Below are 10,716 nucleotides of genomic sequence, written 5' to 3' on the forward strand. Positions count from 1 at the left end.
CAACCGCTCAGCAGTCACAATGCTGCACAGTGGAAATGCACTATACTATGCTTTCTATATGTGCAAGTATTTTATACGTGTATTACACCCCTATATACTGCACATCAAATAGTACACCTATACCAGTCCTTAAAAGGACCTTTGTGGACCTAATAGTAGTTGGCTAGTAGCTAGTGAATTGCAGACTGTCCCTGCTCCAAAAACCAAACTGTCCCTCCTTACACTGAGAAACGACAGCTGCAGAATCGGTCAGCAGCACTGCATGCAGTGCACTATAATATGCTTTCTGTATTTGAAAGAAAGTATATTATACGTGTACAACCCTATATACTGTACACCTATAAAAGGACCTTTGTGGACCTAGTAGCTAGTGATTTTCAGACTGTCCCTGCTCCAAACATCAAACTGTCCCTCAGTCCCTACACTGATAAAAGACAGCTGCAGAATCGGGCAGCAATCAGCTCAGCAGCACAGCAGTCAAGTATAATATGCTTTCTATATTTGAAAGAAAGTATATTATATGTGTACAACCCTATATACTGTACACTAGGGATGAGCTTCGTGTTCGAGTCGAACATACGTTCGACTCGAACATCGGCTGTTCGCCCGTTCAGCGAATTCCGAACGTTAAGGGCTGTTCACACCAAATTCGTGTGGCGCTCACGGCCCAAAATGCACTGCGATGGCGCAGTGCATTGCTGGCTCATGATTGGCCAAGCATGCACTGTGACCCCGCATGCTTGGCCAATCCCAGCGCCGGCAACGAGGAGAGCCATGATTGGCCACAGGCAGGATGCCTGTGGCCAATCATAGCTCAGGCTGTGTAGTACACGCCCCACACTATATAAGGCCGCCAGCGCGGTGGCCTTGTGTAGTGTGTTGGCATCTGTCGCAGTTAATGGATGTTCTGTGTACCTTCAACACAGTATACACCAATCGTTATCGGCCGATTTTTCGTTCTTGCTCTTCTGTAGTGGTTGTTGTCTGCGTGCCCTGACCGCTATATTCACCTATATATCTAGCGATATATCTATCTTTTATAATAGAGCTGTCAGTCAGTGTTAGGAGATTGTGCGTGCTGTCTGCATGCTCTGAACGCAGTATACACCGCTATATCCACCGCTATATCCACCTATCTAGCTAAATATCTTGCTCGTTTTAAATAGAGCTCTCAGTCAGTGTTAGGAGATTGTGCATGCTGTCTGCGTGCTCTGAACGCAGTATACACCGCTATATCCACCTATCTAGCTAAATATCTTGCTCGTTTTAAATAGAGCTCTCAGTCAGTGTTAGGAGATTGTGCGTGCTGTCTGCTTGCTCTGAAAGAGACGGACGGCAAAACAAATTATACAAGGGTGATAACCCTTCCCTATGTTTTCCAAAAAGCTTAAAAATAGTTTTTTTGACTGGAGCTACACTTTAAAAATGTACCAGTTGAAAATTACAAACCGATTCAACTTAACACAACAAACCTACACAGTCCCTGTCTTGTTTGCACCGCCTGTATACTGCTGTTCTGAGTATATAGGGCCTGGGGGCCACACGTATTTCCTTTTTTTAATATGGGTACGGGGTTCCCCTTAATATGTGTACAAGACCCAAAGGGGCTGGTAATGGGCAGGGAGGGCTACCCATGCCATTTTTCTCAATGATTTTCAACCATATTGCAGGAACCAGATATAACATTAAAACCGCAAGCAGCTTTAAATGACGTTATTTCCGTTAAATGTCATTTTGTGCAGGGACTGTTCTAAACACCGGAAACACGTGGCACTTCACAGGCATACTACAGACACCCCCCAGGCACCATATTTAAAGGAATATTTCACTTTTTTTTTCATTTTAATCGTCATTAAAATCAGTGCTCCCGCCAAAACGGCCGTTTTTAAACGTTTTTTTAAACGTTTTTTTTTTGCAGTGACCCATGTCCCCTGGGGCAGGAGCCAGGTCCCCAAACCCTTTTTAGGACAGTATCTTGCATATTAGCCGTTAAAATTAACACTTTTAATTTCGAACGTTCGAGTCCCATAGACTTCAATGGGGTTCTAACGTTCGTACGAATTTGGGGTCTGTTCGAAAGTTCTGGTGCGAACCGAACCGGGGGGTGTTCGGCTCATCCCTACTGTACACGTATAACAGTCCTGAAAAGGACCTTTGTGGACCTAGTAGCTAGTGATTTACAGACTGTACCTGCTCCAAACACCAAACTGTCCCTCCCTACACTGATAAAAGACAGCTGCAGAATCGGACAGCAAGCACTCAGCAGCACAGCAGTCAGCAGTGCACCATAATATACTTGAAAGAAAGTACATTCTAAGTGTATTACAACCCTATATATTGTATACCTATACGAGTCCTTAAAAGGACTTTTGTGGACCTAATAGTAATAGCTAGTGATTAAACTGACTGTCCCTGCTCCACACAGCATCCTTTCCCTACACTGACAAAAATCAGCTGCAGAATCGGACAGCAGTGCACTCAGCAGCACAGCAGTCAGCAGCAGTGCACCAGAATATACTTTGTATATTTGAAAGAAAGTATATTCTAAGTGTATTTTGTTTACGAATTCCGGATTTCGGACGACGACTCAGTCATTATGCTTATTATGACTTGCAAAAGACTTCTGTGATAGAAGTCAATGTAAGTTGCCTGAAGACATCAGTGAAGGACTTTCCTCCTCTCTGGGCAGGCTGCCAAGAAAAGAACAAAGAGATTCAATGTTTCTTCTTCAATGGGCTGAACTCCTGTGTAGAAGTTCTCAGTTTAACCATTTAAAGACTAAATCTTTTCTGACACTTGTTGCTTACAAGTAAAAATCCAGTATTTTCTGCTAGAAAATCACTCAGAAGCCCCACAAATTATATATATTTTTTTAGCAGAGACCCTAGGGAATAAAATAGCAGTTGATGCAATATGTTATGTGACGCTGTATTTGTGCAGAGGTCTTTCAAACACAAGTTAGCCTTTTTTTTTTTCGGTCGACCTCTAGAGAGCACTGACATTAGCAGCGTGACATACAGCAATGACACCTGCACCATGATAGAGTGATCTGACACCAGCACCATGATAGAGAGCACTGACATCAGCAGCGTGACATACAGCAATGACACCTGCACCGTGATAGAGTGATCTGACACCTGCACCGTGATAGAGTGATCTGACACCAGCACTGTGATAGAGAGCACTGACATCAGCAGCGTGACATAAAGCACTGACACCAGCACAGTGATATACAGCACTGACACCAGCACCGTGATATACAGCACTGACACCTGCACCATAAGCAGCCCCGGGAGGAAGTCAGCATAGCACAGGGATGGTGGGAGCCCCTCATAATAAGCAGCCCCAGGAGGAAGTCAGCACATCACAGGGATGGTGAACTTTACAAACCTACAGGTCATATTTTCAGCCACAAAATAATTACTAGCTGTGCACACATAGTCCAACCACATGGCCAATGACATAACACATGCATGAGGTGCATCTGGGATCGACAACTACAAGCATTCTTTTTTTATATGTGAAATTCTGAAAATTCAGGAATCTTGAGACAATGGAGGCGAGGGAAGGTGAGGGTAGGCAAAGAAGAAGGTGCAGAAGATGATCACCAGCACCGTGATATGGAGCACTGACACCTGCACCGTGATAGAGTGATCTGACACCAGCACTGTGACATAACACATGTATGAGGTGAATCTGGGATCGACAACTACAAGCATTCTTTTTTATATGTGAAATTCTGAAAATTCAGGAATCTTGAGACAATGGAGGCGAGGGAAGGTGAGGGTAGGCAAAGAAGAGGGTGCAGGAGATGATCACCAGCACCGTGATATAGAGCACTGACACCTGCACCGTGATAGAGTGATCTGACACCAGCACCGTGACATAACACATGTATGAGGTGCATCTGGGATCGACAACTACAAGCATTCTTTTTTTATATGTGAAATTCTGAAAATTCAGGAATCTTGAGACAATGGAGGCGAGGAAAGGGGAGGGTAGGCAAAGAAGAGGGTGCAGAAGATGATCACCAGCACCGTGATATGGAGCACTGACACCTGCACCGTGATAGAGTGATCTGACACCAGCACCGTGACATAACTCATGTATGAGGTGAATCTGGGATCGACAACTACAAGCATTCTTTTTTTATATGTGAAATTCAGAAAATTCAGGAATCTTGATATAATGGAGGTGAGGGAAGGTCAGGGTAGGCAAAGAAGAGGGTGCAGGAGATGATCACCAGCACCAGCACCGTGATATAGAGCACTGACACCTGCACCGTGATAGAGTGATCTGACACCAGCACTGTGACATAACACATGTATGAGGTGAATGTGGGATCGACAACTACAAGCACTCTTTTTTTTATATGTGAAATTCTGAAAATTCAGGAATCTTGAGACAATGGAGGCAAGGGAAGGTGAGGGTAGGCAAAGAAGAGGGTGCAGGAGATGATCACCAGCACCAGCACCGTGATATAGAGCACTGACACCTGCACCGTGATAGAGTGATCTGACACCAGCACCGTGACATAACACATGTATGAGGTGCATCTGGGATCGACAACTACAAGCATTCTTTTTTTATATGTGAAATTCTGAAAATTCAGGAATCTTGAGATAATGGAGGTGAGGGAAGGTCAGGATAGGCAAAGAAGAGGGTGCAGAAGATGATCACCAGCACCGTGATATGGAGCACTGACACCTGCACCGTGATAGAGTGATCTGACACCAGCACTGTGACATAACACATGTATGAGGTGAATCTGGGATCGACAACTACAAGCATTCTTTTTTATATGTGAAATTCTGAAAATTCAGGAATCTTGAGACAATGGAGGCGAGGGAAGTTGAGGGTAGGCAAAGAAGAGGGTGCAGGAGATGATCACCAGCACCAGCACCGTGATATAGAGCACTGACACCTGCACCGTGATAGAGTGATCTGACACCAGCACCGTGACATAACACATGTATGAGGTGCATCTGGGATCGACAACTACAAGCATTCTTTTTTTATATGTGAAATTCTGAAAATTCAGGAATCTTGAGACAATGGAGGCGAGGAAAGGTGAGGGTAGGCAAAGAAGAGGGTGCAGAAGATGATCACCAGCACCGTGATATGGAGCACTGACACCTGCACCGTGATAGAGTTATCTGTCACCAGCACCGTGACATAACTCATGTATGAGGTGAATCTGTGATCGACAACTACAAGCATTCTTTTTTTATATGTGAAATTCAGAAAATTCAGGAATCTTGATATAATGGAGGTGAGGGAAGGTCAGGGTAGGCAAAGAAGAGGGTGCAGGAGATGATCACCAGCACCGTGATATAGAGCACTGACACCTGCACCGTGATAGAGTGATCTGACACCAGCACTGTGACATAACACATGTATGAGGTGAATGTGGGATCGACAACTACAAGCACTCTTTTTTTTATATGTGAAATTCAGAAAATTCAGGAATCTTGAGACAATGGAGGCAAGGGAAGATGAGAGTAGGCAAAGAAGAGGGTGCAGGAGATGATCACCAGCACCAGCCCCGTGATATAGAGCACTGACACCTGCACCGTGATAGAGTGATCTGACACCAGCACCGTGACATAACACATGTATGAGGTGCATCTGGGATCGACAACTATAAGCATTCTTTTTTTATATGTGAAATTCTGAAAATTCAGGAATCTTGAGACAATGGAGGCGAGGAAAGGTGAGGGTAGGCAAAGAAGAGGGTGCAGAAGATGATCACCAGCACCGTGATATGGAGCACTGACACCTGCACCGTGATAGAGTGATCTGACACCAGCACCGTGACATAACTCATGTATGAGGTGAATCTGGGATCGACAACTACAAGCATTCTTTTTTTATATGTGAAATTCTGAAAATTCAGGAATCTTGATATAATGGAGGTGAGGGAAGGTCAGGGTAGGCAAAGAAGAGGGTGCAGGAGATGATCACCAGCACCAGCACCGTGATATAGAGCACTGACACCTGCACCGTGATAGAGTTATCTGACACCAGCACTGTGACATAACACATGTATGAGGTGAATGTGGGATCGACAACTACAAGCACTCTTTTTTTTATATGTGAAATTCTGAAAATTCAGGAATCTTGAGACAATGGAGGCAAGGGAAGGTGAGGGTAGGCAAAGAAGAGGGTGCAGGAGATTATCACCAGCACCAGCACCGTGATATAGAGCACTGACACCTGCACCGTGATAGAGTGATCTGACACCAGCACCGTGACATAACACATGTATGAGGTGCATCTGGGATCGACAACTACAAGCATTCTTTTTTTATATGTGAAATTCTGAAAATTCAGGAATCTTGAGACAATGGAGGCGAGGAAAGGTGAGGGTAGGCAAAGAAGAGGGTGCAGGAGATGATCACCAGCACCGTGATATAGAGCACTGACACCTGCACCGTGATAGAGTGATCTGACACCAGCACCGTGACATAACACATGTATGAGGTGAATCTGGGATCGACAACTACAAGCATTCTTTTTTTATATGTGAAATTCTGAAAATTGAGGAATCTTGAGATAATGGAGGCGAGGGAAGGTCAGGGTAGGCAAAGAAGGGGGTGCAGAAGATGATCACCAGCACCAGCGCCGTGATATAGAGCACTGACACCTGCACCGTGATAGAGTGATGTGATCTGACACCAGCACCGTGACATAACACATGTATGAGGGGCATCTGGGATCGACAACTACAAGCATTCTTTTTTATATGTGAAATTCTGAAAATTCAGGAATCTTGAGACAATGGAGGCGAGGAAAGGTGAGGGTAGGCAAAGAAGAGGGTGCAGAAGATGATCACCAGCACCGTGATATGGAGCACTGACACCTGCACCGTGATAGAGTGATCTGACACCAGCACCGTGACATAACTCATGTATGAGGTGAATCTGGGATCGACAACTACAAGCATTCTTTTTTTATATGTGAAATTCAGAAAATTCAGGAATCTTGATATAATGGAGGTGAGGGAAGGTCAGGGTAGGCAAAGAAGAGGGTGCAGGAGATGATCACCAGCACCAGCACCGTGATATAGAGCACTGACACCTGCACCGTGATAGAGAGATCTGACACCAGCACTGTGACATAACACATGTATGAGGTGAATGTGGGATCGACAACTACAAGCACTCTTTTTTTTATATGTGAAATTCTGAAAATTCAGGAATCTTGAGACAATGGAGGCAAGGGAAGGTGAGGGTAGGCAAAGAAGAGGGTGCAGGAGATGATCACCAGCACCAGCACCGTGATATAGAGCACTGACACCTGCACCGTGATAGAGTGATCTGACACCAGCACCGTGACATAACACATGTATGAGGTGCATCTGGGATCGACAACTACAAGCATTCTTTTTTTATATGTGATATTCTGAAAATTCAGGAATCTTGAGATAATGGAGGTGAGGGAAGGTCAGGATAGGCAAAGAAGAGGGTGCAGAAGATGATCACCAGCACCGTGATATGGAGCACTGACACCTGCACCGTGATAGAGTGATCTGACACCAGCACTGTGACATAACACATGTATGAGGTGAATCTGGGATCGACAACTACAAGCATTCTTTTTTATATGTGAAATTCTGAAAATTCAGGAATCTTGAGACAATGGAGGCGAGGGAAGTTGAGGGTAGGCAAAGAAGAGGGTGCAGGAGATGATCACCAGCACCAGCACCGTGATATAGAGCACTGACACCTGCACCGTGATAGAGTGATCTGACAACAGCACCGTGACATAACACATGTATGAGGTGCATCTGGGATCGACAACTACAAGCATTCCTTTTTATATGTGAAATTCTGAAAATTCAGGAATCTTGAGACAATGGAGGCGAGGGAAGGTGAGGGTAGGCAAAGAAGAGGGTGCAGAAGATGATCACCAGCACCGTGATATGGAGCACTGACCCCTGCACCATGATAGAGTGATCTGACACCAGCACCGTGACATAACTCATGTATGAGGTGAATCTGGGATCGACAACTACAAGCATTCTTTTTTTATATGTGAAATTCTGAAAATTCAGGAATCTTGATATAATGGAGGTGAGGGAAGGTCAGGGTAGGCAAAGAAGAGGGTGCAGGAGATGATCACCAGCACCAGCACCGTGATATAGAGCACTGACACCTGCACCGTGATAGAGTTATCTGACACCAGCACTGTGACATAACACATGTATGAGGTGAATGTGGGATCGACAACTACAAGCACTCTTTTTTTTATATGTGAAATTCTGAAAATTCAGGAATCTTGAGACAATGGAGGCAAGGGAAGGTGAGGGTAGGCAAAGAAGAGGGTGCAGGAGATGATCACCAGCACCAGCACCGTGATATAGAGCACTGACACCTGCACCGTGATAGAGTGATCTGACACCAGCACCGTGACATAACACATGTATGAGGTGCATCTGGGATCGACAACTACAAGCATTCTTTTTTTATATGTGAAATTCTGAAAATTCAGGAATCTTGAGACAATGGAGGCGAGGAAAGGTGAGGGTAGGCAAAGAAGAGGGTGCAGGAGATGATCACCAGCACCAGCACTGTGATATAGAGCACTGACACCTGCACCGTGATAGAGTGATCTGACACCAGCACCGTGACATAACACATGTATGAGGTGAATCTGGGATCGACAACTACAAGCATTCTTTTTTTATATGTGAAATTCTGAAAATTTAGGAATCTTGAGATAATGGAGGCGAGGGAAGGTCAGGGTAGGCAAAGAAGAGGGTGCAGAAGATGATCACCAGCACCAGCGCCGTGATATAGAGCACTGACACCTGCACCGTGATAGAGTGATGTGATCTGACACCAGCACCGTGACATAACACATGTATGAGGTGCATCTGGGATCGACAACTACAAGCATTCTTTTTTATATGTGAAATTCTGAAAATTCAGGAATCTTGAGATAATGGAGGCGAGGGAATGTCAGGGTAGGCAAAGAAGAGGGTGCAGGAGATGATCACCAGCAACGTGATATAGAGCACTGACACCTGCACCGTGATAGAGTGATCTGACACCAGCACCGTGACATAACACATGTATGAGGTGAATCTGGGATCGACAACTACAAGCATTCTTTTTTTATATGTGAAATTCTGAAAATTCAGGAATCTTGAGATAATGGAGGCGAGGGAAGGTCAGGGTAGGCAAAGAAGAGGGTGCAGAAGATGATCACCAGCACCGTGATATGGAGCACTGACACCTGCACCGTGATAGAGTGATCTGCCACCAGCACCGTGACATAACACATGTATGAGGTGAATCTGGGATTGACAACTACAAGCATTCTTTTTTTATATGTGAAATTCTGAAAATTGAGGAATCTTGAGATAATGGAGGTGAGGGAAGGTCAGGGTAGGCATAGAAGAGGGTGCAGGAGATGATCACCAGCACCGTGATATAGAGCACTGACACCTGCACCGTGATAGAGTGATCTGACACCAGCACCGTGACATAACACATGTATGAGGTGAATCTGGGATCGACAACTACAAGCATTCTTTTTTTATATGTGCAATTCTGAAAATTCAGGAATCTTGAGATAATGGAGGCGAGGGAAGGTCAGGGTAGGCAAGGAAGAGGGTGCAGGAGATGATCACCAGCACCAGCACCGTGATATAGAGCACTGACACCTGCACCGTGATAGAGTGATGTGATCTGACACCAGCACCGTGACATAACACATGTATGAGGTGCATCTGGGATCAACAACTACAAGCATTCTTTTTTTATATGTGAAACTCTGAAAATTCAGGAATCTTGAGACAATGGAGGCGAGGAAAGATGAGGGTATGCAAAGAAAAGGGTTAGGAGATGATCACCAGCACCGTGATATAGAGCACTGACACCTGCACCTTGATAGAGTGATCTGACACCAGCACCGTGACATAACACATGTATGAGGTGAATCTGGGATCGACAACATCAAGTATTCTTTTTTGATATGTGAAATTCAGAAAAATTCAGGAATCTTGAGATAATGGAGGTGAGGGAAGGTCAGGGTAGGCAAAGAAGAGGGTGCAGGAGATGATCACCAGCACCGTGATATAGAGCACTGACACCTGCACCGCGATAGAGTGATCTGACACCAGCACCGTGACATAACACATGTATGAGGTGAATGTGGGATCGACAACTACAAGCATTCTTTTTTTATATGTGAAATTCATAAAATTCAGGAATCTTGAGATAATGGAGGCGAGGGAAGGTGAGGGTAGGCAAAGAAGAGGGTGCAGGAGATGATCACCAGCACAGTGATATAGAGCACTGACACCTGCACCGTGATAGAGTGATCTGACACCAGCACCGTGACATAACACATGTATGAGGTGAATCTGGGATCGACAACTACAAGCATTCTTTTTTTATATGTGAAATTCTGAAAATTCAGGAATCTTGAGATAATGGAGGCGAGGGAAGGTCAGGGTAGGCAAAGAAGAGGGTGCAGAAGATGATCACCAGCACCGTGAAATGGAGCACTGACACCTGCACCATGATAGAGTGATCTAACACCAGCACCGTGACATAACTCATGTATGAGGTGAATCTGGGATCGACAACTACAAGCATTTTTTTTTATATGTGAAATTCTGAAAATTCAGGAATCTTGAGATAATGGAGGCGAGGGAAGGTCAGGGTAGGCAAAGAAAAGGGTGCAGGAGATGATCACCAGCACCAG

The sequence above is a fragment of the Lithobates pipiens genome, unplaced genomic scaffold (assembly GCF_037356315.1).
Source record: "Lithobates pipiens isolate NorthernLeopardFrog02 unplaced genomic scaffold, aLitPip1_a1.2 Scaffold_18, whole genome shotgun sequence".
NCBI lineage: Eukaryota > Metazoa > Chordata > Amphibia > Anura > Ranidae > Lithobates > Lithobates pipiens.